We start from the raw sequence: 16,570 nt of genomic DNA on the forward strand, positions 1-16,570 counted from the left end.
CATAAAACTACGATAATAGCATATAAATACGTGCATAAAAGGCCAAAAAGGACTATATAAAATGCACATATCACGCCTCTTCCAGAGGACGCATCAGATGTTGCGCCTGTTCTGGGTTGGCTTCAATCTCTGAACTCTTTCTCGCTATGACGTAGTTTCTAATTACGGTTTAAATCAACTATTATTCGTATTATCACCCCTAATCTGATGTATTTTCATATTTCATTTTCTAATTTTATTTTCTTCTTCGAAATCCCGTCTTCTTGCGTACATTTGACATAGATCAAATAAAACTTGTAATTCTTGTAATTTTTAATTATCTGTAATTAATTTATCGTAATTATTTTCTTGTATGATTCATTTACTTGGCTTTCACATGTAATTTATCTAACTTCCAACGTTGACCCAAATTGTTTGCTAATTACGTGTTAACCGATATAGTCTAATTTCATATGTTTGGATTAATCTATGTTTGTTGCATTGCATGCATTACGTCGACGACCTATCAAATATGAATGATTTCCCTAATCATTAGTAGAGGCCGCTATCGAGGCGGGAGGGATTAGGTGTTCGAATTAAAGAGCTTTCTAATACGTACCCTCACCCCTTAGTCCAGTTATCTTTGGACATCCGTGTCCATTGGCATCTCGAGAGTCATTCTAGACATGGAATGATAAGGGTACACTACGCCAAATAAGACCTTCAATAACGGTCAAATAATGCAATTACCGTTATTAAATAGAAACACGGAACCGTTATTGCAACGACTGTTGTTAAATAAATACCACGGTTGTATACAAACACGCGACCGTTATATAACATCAATAACGAATCTATAATACTGTTATCACAACTCATGAACCGTTATAAAACTGTTGTTAATTATGTTTATGGCAACGGGTATACTTTTAAGAAACCGTTATTAAATATTAATAACGGTTTCAAACCCGTTGTCCTAGTTTACTATTGACAACGGTTTAGTGGTTCCAAAATCGTTGTTAAATATTATCTATGATAACGGTTCATTTCGTTATCTTATTTAATTAAATGTCAAAATTTAACAACGGTTTTATTGCGTGCTAAACCGTTGTTATATTTATCAATTGATGAAACTTTGACAACGGTTCTTCTTAAATAAACTGTTTTTAACATTTTGAAGTCGACAACGGTTATCGTTCGTTATCTTATATTTTTTGCGGTTTGAATGGAAGGGAAAAGATGTCAACGGTTATTTATCTAAATAAAACCGTTGTCAAATAATTGTTTGCAACGGGTTGTTTTTAACCGTTATCGATTTTAAATTTTTTTTTTTTAAAAATGATTTTAGCTTGTTCTAGAAGCTGCTGAAATGCTATTTTTTCAGCAGCGTTTGTAGCAGCTGGTGGAATGCTATTTTTCAGCTGCTGCTGAAAATAGCATTCCAGCAGCTGCGCACTGCAAAAATTCAATCCTGCATCAAAATATACAAACAGTATGATCAAAAGCCAAAACACAACTTCCTCAAAAAAATAAAAGGAGCCAATACACAATGGCTCTATATATATACACTCACACACACATACATAAAGCATGAGCAAACTATTGAGACTCCGCTAATGAAACAACATAACTGGCCCACATATTTCTCATCTGGTTGATGTTCTCTGGCGAATATTCTGGGGCTTTATTGGGTATTAGTGGAAACTATAATTTAAAATATACATAATCAAAACAGATATAATACATGGAAGTATACATAATTGAACTCAATTTACGTCTGAAATAGATTTTAAGTCTCGCTAACTCGTATCGGAATGGTAGATAGTTTTTTGTTAATAATCTCCCGCATGGACTGACAAACGTAAAACGCGCATTGTTTGTCGTCTGGTGCTTTAGAAGACTATTATACAAATCACACTCAAATCAGCTGAATTAGATAATCAACCTCTCGCATAAACATTAATTAAATGATACGAGTAATTATTAAGAATACACTTACTATTGGTGTGATAAAATTCGGATCAGTGTTGCTTTCATATTTCTCAAGTGGACATAATCTTTTTTTTGCTTCAAAAACACTAATTCATAAATATACACACATGCCATTATTATTTGCATATATATAGCTTAAGTCATACAATAACAAATGACATGATTGAAGGTTGTAAACTTACTCAGTTATCATCCTTACACAACTGTCAGAGGGTTTCCCTTCGCGAGAGTCAATCCAGTACACTGTTTTTGTTTACTCTTGGATTGCCAGTAGAACCCAATGCTTCCTATTCATTTTGGGACATTGAACAATTATTTCATTTACACGCATTTAAGCATTTAATAATAAATTTATAGAACCGTGATTCATTACAATAATCACATACTATACATACATATTCTCATTGTAGGGGGCAAGCCATATTGTTTTTTGGACGACATCAACCGACGAGCGATACTATTGATTTGTTCTTCGTAGGAAATTATGTGCACAGAGAACGCCTTAGGACTCAAGAATCCGTACGCGTGAATATGGACTTTCCACTCAGCGAACTGATTATTGAGGTACATATTACGCAACATGGAATGAAGAATGTTATTGTAATTGATAATTTTAACAAACATCATTATTCATAAATGGAAATGACTAAATATTTTTATTAATAAAACCTTCTTCATCCAAATCAAAATGTGAACAGCATCTAAATTGTCAAGGTCGACAAATTCCATCAGTTGCTTCGGGTCCAGTATGGCTATATCAGCTGCGCCCATAACTTCCTTTTCAATGTTAATCATGACTACATCACCTGTAGGTGACCTCTTTACAGCCAGGTTGTGCAAAGCCTTCAGCAAAGCAGTTTTCATCTTTTTCTTATATTCACACGATTCATAATAAGAATCATAAGCAGGCTTGCCTGCAACAACTTTCATTACGGTAGTAGTAATTGTTTTAGCTGCCATCATGGCTTTGCTTAAGTTCTGCAAATGTAAAGATTAAAGTATTTACGATATGTTAATATTCGTACCCTAATATATTTAAAGAACAAGTAGTAATTAACATTTGCATATAGGTACCTCGGGGATGACAACATTGATGAGTTTGTCAGGCCATTGCACATAAGAGCTTAGGGCTTCTTTTAAATAAGTGACCTCCTCAGTAGGAAATGGTACTTTCACTTTCCCACACTCGTCTTTATATAACTGGGACACTTCCACTTTCCTGTAATTGTGACGAAGGGGTATACCATGAACCTTAACTTGCTGAAGTCGATCGTAATTGAACACGTATCCCCTGGCAACAACAACTTTCTGTTTCCCCTGTAAATAGGACAGACGACAAGCCACCTTGCAATCGCCCTTCACGTCAGCTTTAATCAATTAGTACACATACATTCACCACCTTTAATAAATTTCCTAAGTAAAAAACGTGTATGATATGAATAATTATAAACTAGCAGCTATTACATTTTTCGGTGATGAGAAGAACATCAGATCATCAACTACCTCCACTTCATCCTGTGTCACGGCCTTCTTGGCATCCTCTTCCTCTTCAACTGCGTGATATCGATCCTCGGCTCCCACTTCAGTCTCCTTTCCCATTTTCTTCTCCCTTGTCATGTCATCCTCGGCTTCCTTCTGTACACTAACACTTGTCCATATAGCACGTACTGATTTCCCAAATCATATATCACAGTGTATATAAGACATAAATATTATTACCTCTTTTTCCTCCTCCTGCTGCTACTCCTCATCCTCCTTGTCCTCCTCCTCCTTCTTCTCCTCCTCCTGCTCCTCCTCCTCCTCCTCCTCCTCCTCTACTTCCTTTATGACTTCTTGAACAATATCCAACTCCTTTTCTGATGGCTTTTCCCCAGTTTTTAAAACTCTCACCATCAACCTGTCTATTTTATGTAGCTGTGTAGTAGAAATTAATGTCAGCATATATAGTTGTAAATTGATTACGTTGGTTCAAATACAGTATTTATAGATTACGATCTTGGAATCATCACCACGTCGAGTAGTTTTCCCAAAATACATAGTGATACCAACATGCGTTTCTACCCCTCTCACACGACTTGGATGCTCTGCTTTGCCGATTGCCCTAGCAAGAATGTCATCACGTCCTTCAGGCTTCCATTTCCCTTCTTGTACCTCCTTCTCACAGATCCTCTATATACACATAAAACCATTAAGCAACTCACAATTATATAACTCCAACTACCAATGGTAGGAGTGACATATTTATTCAAACTTACAATTTTCTCTTTGATGTCCTTATCATATTCAGTTTCCGTCTTTCCATTCTTAGGAGTGTGACATTCCACCCAAGCGTCGTGAAGACTGAATTTTCGAAGCTTTGCCTACAATTCATTCATCACATATCCTCTCAAAATATGTATGATTACTATGAACATATATAACATCCGATTAAAACACCTAATAGTCTAATACTATAACAATTATGTACTTACAAGTTTCTTCTTAATCAATCTATAACCACCTCGGGAGCCGTAAAAGACGGTCTTTTTCTTTGAAATGTTCTCCTTGTTCCTCTCTCTCATAGCCTTATCAAATAAATTGTATCAAGAAACGTAAGCATGACCAAACACTAAACTAAGTATACTTCTTTACTTATTATTATTAAGTTACCTTAAACTTGCCAGACAGCCTATAAGCGATATAGCTATCCCAATGGTCCTGAATGACATACGGATACTTCTTTTTTGGTGGGTTCTTGTTCATCTCACCGGTTTTCTTGTTGAACAAGTGGTTGTCAGCAATCTTTAACTTCCAAGATCTGAGGCTTCCCCTGTCTTTTTTTTAGGTACTTATCATACATTTCGGGGACAACGTAAGCTAACTGCATATATGATGAGCATAGTTGGTACAAGTGTTTCGGCTAATACATATATCAAGTAGTAACTTAACTTCAGCTAAAACAATTATTATTGTATATACAAACCTTTATTCTGTTTATTAGCATGGTGTTCCATATTTTACTCAGTTCACTGATACGCGGCGTACCGAGAAGCACATATTTTCTAACACAACAACCAATGCAACTCACAAAATACCCGGCATACTCACCATATGGCAGCCCCGTATCTTTATCCCATTATAAAGGATAAGGTATCTTTGAATTTATTGCTTCTAGGGAAATCGTGTGGCGGATTCGACCCGCAGTGTGTTGCAAATTATTCTCATCACCTGAGTCGTCGCCTGACGCATCTCCATCGTTTCTTTTGCGCTTTTGGACCATATCTAAAGCAGAAATTAATAAACAAATAATAACAATGCATACTTATAATAACAAACAAATCTCTAGAGAGGAGGGTTTATTACTTCTTTAAAAAGGAGAATCCGGATTGATCTGGCGGCGGTAATGGCGATGATAACGATGACTGCGACGGCGATGGGGTAGGCTGGTGGTTGAGGGGAAGCTCAATATTTGAGGATATTATGTGCGGCAAGACCTTGTTTATTGGAAAGTAATAAACACGGTATAAGAAAAACCGTTATATTTTGTTTCCAAACAGACAACGGTTTTGTTTGAAACCGTAATTGATTAGTACTATCTACAACGGGTTAGAAATAACCGTTGTCTGTAATATTTTCATTTTGTTTGATTTTCCCGCCAAGAAATAAAGCAACATTTTTATATACATAACAACGGCCTGAACTGTTATAACTGTACCAGAACAACGGTGTGGGTATATCCGTTTTACTTTATATTTCATTTTGTTTGATTTTACCGCCAAGAAATAAAGCATCATTTTCATATAGATAACAACGGCCTGAACCATTATAACTGTACAAGTCCTGAACAACGGTTTAGGTATAACCGTTTTATTTAATAATTCATTTTGTTTGATTCGATTATTCCCTAACCTGCCCGCTGCAACAGCAGAAAAAGTTTACAACAACAAGACAATAATTACACATGACGTAAGATATCTTGATTGGATTGCTGATATTTTCACAGCTGCCGGGAACGTTTTTTGGATTTGCTAGTCTCTTCATTAACCCAAATACCTTCATCATGATCAGCCCGTGTATATATGTTTGGAATGTTAACATTTTCAACATCATTACCAAATTGCGATTTAGCACTGTGATCAAGTCCTTCAAATTCGACGTCTTCATCATCTGGAATTCGGCGATGGCAAGATAGAACAACTGACCACTTCTTCCATAGGATCGGTAACATAAAACACTTGTTTTGGTTTTGACGCTAATAACAGGATCGTCCTTGTTTCCAACCTTGTCAAAATTTACTGATGTGAATACTAAATCATCCTTTCTAACACCATTGTTGTTGTCAACTCACTTGCACCGAAATAGAGGTATCTCAAAATCCATGTAGTCTAAAACCAATATCTCTTGAATAACTCCATAATATTGCATTGTACCCAAAATAGGATTTTTACCCTTTGAACATAGCAAAGTATATTACCTCAGAATCTACGCAAACTCCACTATTTTGCATTGTGCTCGCCTCATCTTGAATGCGGGTGTAGAAAGTATACCCATTGATTCCATTCCCGCTATAAAATGTTGCACGAGCATCATGACCGAAAGCGAGATGGCTTAGGCTGGTTGAGCAATCATCAATTGGGTTGTCATAATCGTAAATAGTATCCTTAAACCAGTCACTAAATTGCCTGTAATGCTCATTTACATACCACCTTTCGTTCTTATGAGGGTGTTTTCCCTTAAGGTAACTCTGGTGTTCGATACTGTAAGGCTGGAGGCTGGACATGATCATCGTTAAATAGAACGTATGTATGAGCTCTATGTCGCATGACAGATGACATATCCTTGGAAACATGACCCCTTACACCTTTTCCATTCATCCAATCACTATGACGATCCGTAGGAGCTCCAATTAACTCATCGAAGGAGAGGTACGCGTAACAATACGAAAGAGCTTCATCAATAATTGCTCGCTCAGCAATACACCCTTCTGGATGAGACCTATTAGATGTGTAATCCTTGTAAACTTTCATCAATCGTTCGAATGGGTACTGATATCTCAAATACACTGGCCCAAGATACAAAACCTCCCGGACTAGGTGGACAGTCAAATGAACTATGATAGTGAAAAATAAGGGAGGAAAATACATTTCAAACTGACAAAGACTGGTGACGAGGATCTCCTGCAAAGTTTTCGCTTCATCAGGATCAATGACTTTACTGTTGATTGATTTGAAGAAATAGCAAAATCTAATTATAGCATGTCGAACCTTTGTAGGTAGAATGGAACAAACGGCCACAGCTAGTAGTTGTTGCATCAATGTGTGACAGTCATGTAACTTTAAACCAGTAAGTTTTAGGTCCTGCAACGAAACAAGGCTTCTAATATTAGATGAATAGCCCTCTGGCACCTTAATACCATGCAAGCATTCGCAAATCTCTTTTTTCTCCTTTATTGAAAGAGTATGAGTTGCAGGCGGCAAAAAAGTCCGATTTCCTTTTGTTTTAGCTGCCAGCTCGAGCCTAATACCCATCTCAACCATATCATCCCTAGCTGCCTTGTTGTCTTTTGTCCTACCTGGAACATTCAGCAGAGTATTGATTATATTATAACAAACGTTCTTTTCAATGTGCATAGAATCTAGGCAATGTCTAACCGGAAGGTCACGCCAGTATGGAAGTTTGGTAAAAAAAATATGATTTTTTTTTATAACCACGAGTAGACAACTTAGGTCCCTTCTTCCCATACGTTATCTCAATATCTTTCACTTTCTCATACACTTCATGACCATTCAAAATCTGAGGACTCCCACGTTTCTTAGGAAACCCATTAAACGCCTTGTGAAGCTTACGATAATGATGATCAGGGCATAACCATCGACGATTCCCCTGTACACATGCTTGCGAGAATGCTTCAAATATTCTGATTCAACATCCCCCCCCCCCCGAATGGGCAAGCCTCTTTCCCATGTGTATGTCCAGAAAGATCACCGTACGCCGGAATGAAAGTTATTGCACACAATAACATAGCTCTCAGATTGAAACTTTCCTTCTTATAACCATCAAACACCGGTATTCCTCTTTTCCACAGAATCTTCAGATCATCTAGAAGTGGTTCCAAATACACATCTATGTCATTTCAAGGTTGTCGAGGGCCAGATATCAACAAAGACAACATCAGATACTTCCATTTCACGCAAACCCATGGGAGCAAATTATAGATGGCCAACACAACTGACCAAGTACTGTGTTGGGTACTCATGTTTCCATGAGGGTTCATTCCATCTGTGGAGAGCGCTAGTGATGTGACTCATATTTGAGCATATTTAGTCCTCAAATTAGCCTCGTTCCTATGCGTTTTAGTGCATAATTGGGTCATTTTCTATCTTTAGTTTCCAATTTTGCATATTCTTTGAGGTTTTGTTCCCTTGGTAGGAAAGGAGTGCAAACCTTGCATTTTCATGGCAAAATGGAGCTAAATTGATCAAATTCAATGACCAAGCATCAAAGGGAAGACAATGCTAGAAGGCCTATGTAGGAAATAAAGTAGCTTGGGCAATGATGAAAGGATCCTTGCATCTCCAACAAGATCCCCTAGGATTGTTGAAGGAAGAAAAGAAGAGAAGTGACTGTGAAGGAATCTGAGCGTCGCAGTGTCCAGGACGAGCGTCGCCCTGCTACAGTCCGAGCGTCCCGATGCCAAGACGCTCGTCTTGAGGCCCAATGATCCGAGCGTCCCGACCCACAATCCGCTCGGATTCTTCTCCAGAACCAACCGTCCCTCAGCCAAGACGCTCGGGATGAGCGTATTACTTGAAGACCACCAAAACGGAGATGAGCATCTCCTTGGAGAGGATCACTTCCTCAACTTTTATTAAGGGTCTTAATAGTCATTTAAGCCCTTAGTAACCCTAATATTTGTACCTAATCCCTAGTATAAATACCCCATTGTACTACCTAGATTAGCATGTCATCTTAATAGGATCTTAACCAAGTCCTAATACTCTCTTAATCTTGTAATCAATCCTTAATTTAGCATTAATCCAAATCTCATTTCTTAATCATTCATTAATTTCTCTATTGTTCATCATTTATTTTGGGTAATTAGAAGATTATTTGGATTTGTTTGGAGGATTGACAACCTTCTATCAATCATTAAGTACTTCTATTATTATTTGCTTTATTATTGGGAATCATCTTTATAGGTATAATTCTCTCTTAATCCTGTTTAATTATCGTTAATCGTCTTCATTTGTTCATCATGTTTTGCCTTGCTAGTATGATTGACAACATTGTTAGCATGTTAAACTTGATAATGAGTGAGTAGTTTCCTTAACTAGGGTTAATGGGGAATTAGGGGAAACCAACATGAGGATTGATTCATGCTTAATCTAATATGTTTTCATAATTAATTTGCTTGCTTGTTGTAATTTCAACTTATGCACATGTTATGTTTGATGAAATGAGAGCCTATGAATCCTTGCATTTTTTACCCATCACTTACCTTTTCAATGAGACTTTTAAGACATAAACCAACTCGAGTCTCATTAGACCATTCATATAGTTGGATAGGGAGGATTAAGTCGAGTTGTAGGTGTTTTACAATCTAATCGATTCGGCTCCGAGACCCAAACCTTCCTAGGGATTGTAAGATATACACTAAATCGATCCCATCACAACAATAACTGCTTGCATCTAGTAGAGAATATGTTTGTATGATCAAATCCCATGAATCCTCTATGAACGCATGACACCCTAGTGCTTTTAATCAATTGTTTACATCTCGTTTTAATCATCTTGCATGCTTTTATTACTTTATTTACATTGTTATTTATTTTAGTTGATCTCCTACCTCAACCCAAATTGTGACACCCTTAGACACGCCCATTTGCAATCGAAGATCCTACATCAATACCCGTCCTTTGGGATCCGACCTTTACTTACCTCTTTACTAAAAGTAGAGTAGTTTGTGAAGTTATAAATATTGTTTTGTTCTAGATAACTCTTAACGACAAGTAACAGAAATCCATACACCGACCAAAAATGGGGCCGTTGCCGGAGACGGTCTTAACTTGATTTGATTTTCTTTTATTGTTTTTAGTTGTGTCTTTCTTTACCTTGGGGAAGTCAAACTCCTCATGGTTTTTTCTAATTGTTTTAAAGTTGTTTGATATTTTGCATGTCTAGGAGATCATAAGGTAACTTGTTACCCATTGATCTTGAAATTGAAAGAACTTTGACCAACAATAGAAGACTTGCTAGGAATACTTTGAGAGGTATTGGTGAGATTGTGGACATTCAACCAAATAACATTGAGTTCATCAACCCTTTTGCAAGAGAAGGAGACGATAACCCAACACATAACCAACCACAAAATCCACCCACAATGCCTAAATTCTCATCACATTCCGTACCAACCAAGGAGATCCTACCAAATGGTACACCCACACCATAACATTTGACCGGAAATTTCATTGCAAAATCCGCATTTATACAATTAGTTGAGAGAAGTCAATTTGAGGGGATTCCTAGTGAAGACCTCCATTCTCATATGGAGACTTTTTGTGACTATTGTGATGTGATTTCTCAAACCGGAGTTACTCAAGACCAAATTCGATGGGTCTTATTTCCTTTTTCTTTGATTGGTTTCGCGAAACAATGGTTAAAAAGCCTTGATAAGGCTACTCTTGGTATTGACTCTTGGAAGAACTTGGCACTTTCTTTCTACAAGAAATTATATCCTCCGGTTAAGACTATCATGTTGAGAGCCCAAATCACCTGGTTCAAACAAAGGGATGAGGAATCTTTGTATGAAGCATGGGAGAGATTCAAGGATACTTGCCGATCTTGTCCACATCATGGACTTAGCGAGTGGTTCCTTGTACAAAAATTTTGGAATGGTCTATATGAAGACTCCCTAAACATTCTCAATATGGGATCAAATGGTATGTTAACCGAAGTTGATGATAATCAAACATGGAACAAGATTGAGGAAATGGCGGTCCATAACTCACAATATAGTAGACCTCGTAAGGCTACTAGAGGAGGAAAGCATGAAGTGGACTCTATTATTCAATTGGGTGCTCAACTTAGTGCTCATATTTATACCATTAATTTGAAGTTTGAAAAGGCTATGGCTAAGCTTGAAGAAGCCTCCAAATCACCTAAGCAACATGTTAATGCCATGGCATCTTAATCAATTCCAAATGGAGTATGTGAGAGTTGTGGAACTTTGGGACATGACCAAAGTGAATGTAGGGGAACAAGTGAATGCTTTTCAAGCATACAAGAGTGGTACCCCTTATTTCAACTATTACAATGAAAACACCAAGTTCCATCCCAACCTCTCATACAAAAGCCAAAATTTTAAAAACCCTCAAACAACATACACCCCACCTCCAATGAGAAACCAACCTCAAAGACCCTTTTTCAATCAAAACCAAAGTTATCAAAACCAAACTCCATACAATCAAACAAATGACCAAGGTTTTGATGTTCAAAAAGCGGTCCTCCAAATGCAAAAGAACCAACAAGAATTTTTCACTCAAATGCAAAAGGATAGGCAAGCAAAAGACATCACCATTAACAACATACTAGCTCACACAAAGATATGATGTTGGAGACCCAAATGTCTCAATTGGCATCTTCAAGCTCACAAAGACAAAAGGGGCAATTACCACCTCAAGGTAATCCCCAAGATAAGAATCGGTGAGTGCCATCCATTTGAGGAGTGGTACAAGGTATGAAGGGCCGAAGAGGCCCGTTGATGAAGATGTTGTGAATGCTAGTGACAAGGAAAGAGTTGTTGAAAACTCTAGGGAAGAAGAACCCGCCATTCAAGGAGTTTCAAAGGAGAATGAAGAGAAGGCTAAAGAGAAAGAGCCTATTGTGATTCGGCTTCCTTTTCCAAGTTGTCAAGCTAAGCCTAAGTTTGATTTACAACTTGGGAAGTTTATGGAGATTGTCAAGAACTTGTAAGTCTCGATTCCATTTACGGAATTAATCAATCACGCTCCGGCCTATGCGAAATACATGAAAGATATTCTTACAAAGAAGAAATCCATCCAGAAACTTGAGATTATTGCTTTCACTAAGGTGAGTAGTGTCATCCTACAAGGAAGTTCACCTACAAAACTAAAGGATCCGGGAAGCTTCTCTATTCCATGTACCATTGGCGACACCACGATCAACAAAGCTCTATGTGACCTTGGGGCAAGTGTGAGTGTCATGCCATATTCGGTGTGTAAAAGGCTAGGAATGGGAAAGCTTAAGTGCACTAATATCACACTTAAATGGAGGATCGATCAACAAAGACACCTTTAGGGATATGGGAAGATGTGCCGGTAAGAATTGGCAAGTTCTTCATCCCGGTGGACTTTGTTATTGTTGACATGGAAGAAGACTCCAACATTCCTATCATTTTAGGAAGAACCTTCTTACACACCGCGGGAGTGGTGATTGACGTGAAACATGGAGAACTCACCTTTGAAGTGGGAGATGAAACAATCACTTTTAATCTTAACTAGACAATGAGAGCCCCCTGATTGCATAAGCCATGTTTCATAGTTGATCATTATAGCCGAGAAAGTGATAGGAAGAAGTTGGCATCTCAATGCAAAGAACATGCTATGGGTAAAGAATCACCACCCATATGGGAGAATAAAATGGGTAACCTCCAAGATGCTCTGTCCAAGAAACAAGGATGTTTCAACAAGAATGAGAGCTTGAATAGCTCACCACCACTCATGACAAGAGAAGAGGAAGGCCTCATTGGCCATAATGACAAGAAGAAAGAGGAGTTGTTCTCATCAACTCGTGATATTATTGGGGAACAAGTAGATGAAGTATGCGGTCTTTGGGATAATGAGTTTGAAGGGATATTCAATCCCAATACCGGTAATGCTATGACCAAAGACCACCATGAAGAACAACAAGTGCAAAGGTCTATTGAAGATCTTTATCATGACAATGAACAAGCTTTCGACTACTTCTTCAAGGTGTTGAGCAACATCAACAACACCTTGACTATGCCCCCTTGACATCTCATTTATGGATGAGAGTCTGGTGGAGTCCTCCCTAAACCACCATTTATAAATATTCTAACCCCTTAACTTGCATTTTACTTATTGTATTGCATTTTTGTCAATTTTGGATTTGTATTTTTATGCCTTGATCAAGAGTTTCATCATTTTAAGAGAAAGTGAGGGAGGGACTTATGTGATTATTGATGTGTAGTGTTTTGACATAGTGTGGGGATAGTAATTGCCTAGGCTATCCAAGCTTTCATAGTGCCCCCATAATGAAGACCAAAGGAATGAAGAGTAAATGACACGGGTTATGAAATACTCACGGATGGACCTAAATTCGTGTGGTAGAGGGAGAATCCGACCGACCCAAAGGGAATCCGCTCGTCCTGAAGATAATCCGAGCGTCCTGGGTAGGATCCGCTTGTCCTGAGATAGCTGGAAAAAGAAATTTTTGCTCTGACTGAGAATCCGAGGGTCCCACAAGGAATCCGCTCGTCCTACAGCTGGTAAAAATTGGGATTTCTCCCTAACAAGGAATCCGAGTGTCCCGACAGCAATCCGCTCGTCCTCCTTCAAAAAGACGCTCGTCCCGACACGTCTTTTTCCTGAAGCCAACTGCAGCAGAATCCGAGTGTCCCGCCCCCAGTCCGCTCGTCTCCCCCTGATTTTCAAATCTAACAGGATTAAAACCCAACTTTCCCAATTCATTTACTCATTGACAACATAAACACAACTCCAAACCCTCATTCTCTCTATCAACCAACATCAAATTTCTCAACCAAAATCACTCAAATTAAAACAAAACTCCCTCAAAACTCAAATAAATCACTCCTTTACCAACAACAAGTGATTAAAACACCAACATCTTCAAAGTTTGAGTCGATTTTTAGGATACAAGGCAAAATTCAACTATCCTAAATCGATTTGGGTCTTATTGGAATTTGTAGAAATCAAGCTTATCTTTGGTGTTACTACATAAAGGAGAAGATGGCAAGAACAAAAGGCGGAAGCAAGGCACCCTCAAAGAAGAACCTTTCCAAAAGACAACAAGCTCTACAAGCTCTTCAAGCATCTAATGCATTGGTGGTTCAAAATGCAAGGATGGAAATTCAAGAGTCTATTCCTCATATGGAAGCTACTACTTCTACTCCGGTTGTTGAACAACTAGATGATTATCCGGAGGTAATTTTCACTTCCGACTCTCATAGGGAGAAATTTGTTTCCTTTGCTAAGAAATCTATTTTACCCACCAAATTCATATGCCAAGAGACCTTGTCAAAATTGGGTGTCTTAGAACAAACCAAAACTTTTTTCGAGTCCATGGGGTTGAGTACTTTATTTTTTTGATATGCAAGAGTTGACTTACTCATCCCTCACCTTAGAGTTCTTAAGCTCTTTGAAAGTTACCAAGGTGGCGGCTCTAAGGAACATTGAATTCCGGCTCGAGAATGTTGACAGGAAATTGTCTTTTGAAGAATTTGGTAATGTTTTTGGCCTTAGCAATGACCCGACCTACACGAAGAAACCTACCAAGTATGATCCCGCTCCCTTATGGAAGGGTATTACCAGTACAGAGTTTACATCTTATCGTGATTGTCGTGATCTTTTTGTCCATCATTGTAGATACCTCATTTCTGCACCTCCCGCAAACCACCCGGTGATGATTGAGACGCATGTTTGGTACACGGAACGATTTATGACAATTCGTAAGTTTATCGTCAAGTGATAGCTCAAATACATGTTTCTACCTCATGGTCATCATCTAGGTGTCATTACGGTCGTTTTGGCAGTAATTAGAGTTCATTTGGAGTCCGGGTCAAAATCCGTCTTCATTTCCTAGAACCGTCAAATCCCAAGTCAAAAGCAATGTGCTTGTCTACCTAAGGTTAGGATGTCATAAATGTTGAGATTATATCTCATTTTGAGTCTCATGTCACTTCATTAGGCTAAACTAAAAGTTTACATTACAAAATGTGCATTTCATTTAGTTAAAATGACAACCCGAACTTTAGGCCCGTTTGACGAGGTGATAACGACTTTTTTGGGTCAGGCCTATTTCACGGAAAGTTCTAGATCTCTTTCTTAGCTTTCCAACGCTACCGAAATAACATTATTCCGAGTCTTGTAGAGAAAGTTATGCCTAAAATACGACAGGCTGTCAAACGCGCTATCTTGCGCAAGAGGAACCCGCTGAGGAAAGGATGCAGCAAGTGATGCGCCTCTTCCAAGGGACGCAGCACTTGCTGCCCTTTACTCAAGGTTTTCTTTTTGTCCAAGTTTCCGTGTTTAACCTAAGTCGGTTGTTTCCGGATCTTTCTCTCCTTTCCTAAACCCTAATTCCGTGATTAGTATAAATAGAGACCTTCGGTCTCACATATTTCTCACGCGAGTGTCCGCCCTTCTCTTCTCCCTTTGCATTCTAGACCACGTTCTTACTTTTTGGCGTCTACGTACTTGAACTTTCGACCACGTATGCTCGGATCTTTCTGAGTACCGGCCTCGCTTTGCATGACCGACCAATTTAACCAACTCTACATCAATCAACATTAATCAATCTTGTTCGTTTTCCTCCTAGAGGGCACTTTCGTCTACATTCGAGTCGAGCATCACTAAATGTTAACTTAGATCATCTCGTTTCGTCAAACATGTAAGTTTGAGGTTGTAAATCCTTCTTTTGTTTATTGTTCTTTATTATCGTAATTAATATTGTAAGATTTTGGTCGAAAGTATTCTTAAAACCGATTTGTAAAACCTTGTTTAAAAACCCTTTTTACGGATTATCAGAAGACAACCGTCGAGAAAGGACGCAGCAACTGCTGCGCCTCTTCCAAGGGATGAAGTACCTGCTGCGCCTCTTCGTGAGGCTGCCGCAGTTCCTGCTTCTTTTTTTCTTTCTTCGTCTTTTGTTCGTCCTTTTGTTTTTCGCTTTGTTATCAATTGTTCATTGTTTCATTAACATAACAATTTGAATGTGATAATTTTGACCTGTAATTCATTAATTCTTCATAATTAATTCATCTTTTAAATCCCGACTTAAATCCCTTATAATCCATATTTGCGAGTTTTCGTCATTAAGTCAATTCGGTTTTTAGAGATTCGATTTACCCATATTGAATCTCTGGAATTCATCTTTGACATACTTGTATTTGTTATTTACCGTCACCATCATTAATTCATCATTAATAACCTGTTTAGTCTAATTAATTTGATTACTTTGTTAATTTGTAAATAATCTTATAAATCTTGTAATTAATTCGTTCCAATTAGTTTTATCCCATGTTTTATCGTTTTTATGACCTCGTTCACATGTAAATAATATGTTAATCACTTTCATCCGAGTCAAATACCATTAATCGACCATTAAATTCACCAATGAACATTAACGAGATGCAGTTCCGGCTTCACAGCCAGAACTCAACCCAGGAACAGACGCAGCGACTGTTGCGCCTCTTCCGAAGGACGCAGTTCTGCTGCGCCTGTTACTGGTTGAGTTCTGTCTCTGAACTCCCGTTTCTGCCTTGACCTAGTTTATTAGTTTACGTATTTAATCAACTATTATTCGTATTATCACCTAATTTCTGTTTGTTTATTTATTCATT

At 38.1% G+C, this 16,570-nt stretch overlaps 1 non-coding gene across 1 annotated transcript; it reads right to left on the reverse strand.

Annotated features, from left to right (window-relative positions):
- Window positions 1-10,702: 10,702 nt before the first annotated feature.
- On the reverse strand, window positions 10,703-10,809 carry LOC141603363 (small nucleolar RNA R71). Its single transcript, XR_012525244.1, has one exon. It is a non-coding gene; the product is annotated as a small nucleolar RNA R71 (small nucleolar RNA).
- Between the last annotated feature and the right edge of the window lie 5,761 nt (window positions 10,810-16,570).

This window comes from Silene latifolia, chromosome 9 (genome assembly GCF_048544455.1).
Source record: "Silene latifolia isolate original U9 population chromosome 9, ASM4854445v1, whole genome shotgun sequence".
Classification (NCBI taxonomy): Eukaryota; Viridiplantae; Streptophyta; class Magnoliopsida; order Caryophyllales; family Caryophyllaceae; genus Silene; species Silene latifolia.